The following is an 871-nucleotide window of genomic DNA, read 5'->3' as shown; positions in this document are numbered from 1 at the left end:
CCGGGCCACAGCCATTGTCTGCACAGGAAAATAAAACAGCATCATGTGGATCGCCTTTCTTTCCAGCACACCTCCTGCGCCAGAGCTGAACTCAATCCCACAACAGCGCACTCACTCCCCCCAAACACACCCGCCTCCCCTTGGGATCAACACACCACTGCCACCAGTATACTGCTGAAATGGCATAATGCATTATTTTACAACTAGGTTACACTAACACATGTTTACCATATTACCATGGTTGGATATTAATACATTATTAATATGAATGGTCACACTTTACATTAAGTGTCTTTAACTACTATGTGCTTACATCAAAATAAGTACTTGTGTTCATATCGTATTGCAAATCACTTAGCCTCTATTGAGGTGGGATACAGGTAAGGTTAGGGTCAGGTTTGGTGGTCTGGTTAGGTTTAAGGGTGGGTTAAAAGGGATAGTTCACCCAAAAATGAGAATTATCCCATAATTTACTCAGCCTTAAGCCATCCTAGGTGTATGTCTTTCTTCTTTTAGCCAAACACAATCAGAGTTATACTATTAAAAAAATATCCTGGCTGTTCCAAGCTTTATAATGGGAGTGAATGGTACTATTTTTTTTTTTTTTTTTGAAGCCCAAAAATGTGCATCCATCCATCATAAAAGTAATCTACATGCCTCCAAAGGGTTAAAGGTGCAATATGTAATATTTTCTGTTCGCTAGAGGTCGCTAGAGGCCTATTCAAAACAAAGGCGTAGCTTGATGACGTCAAGTTTGAACGCGGAATCTTGGGACATGTGGTCTTCACCTCAACGGATGGTGGAAAAGAATTGGGATAGGACTTGGGAAGAAATCATGTTCATGGATGCGATTATTAACGTTACTGTAGTA

Source organism: Megalobrama amblycephala, linkage group LG10 (genome assembly GCF_018812025.1).
Source record: "Megalobrama amblycephala isolate DHTTF-2021 linkage group LG10, ASM1881202v1, whole genome shotgun sequence".
NCBI classification, from domain to species: domain Eukaryota; kingdom Metazoa; phylum Chordata; class Actinopteri; order Cypriniformes; family Xenocyprididae; genus Megalobrama; species Megalobrama amblycephala.
Note: the sequence above shows the minus strand (reverse complement) of the source record.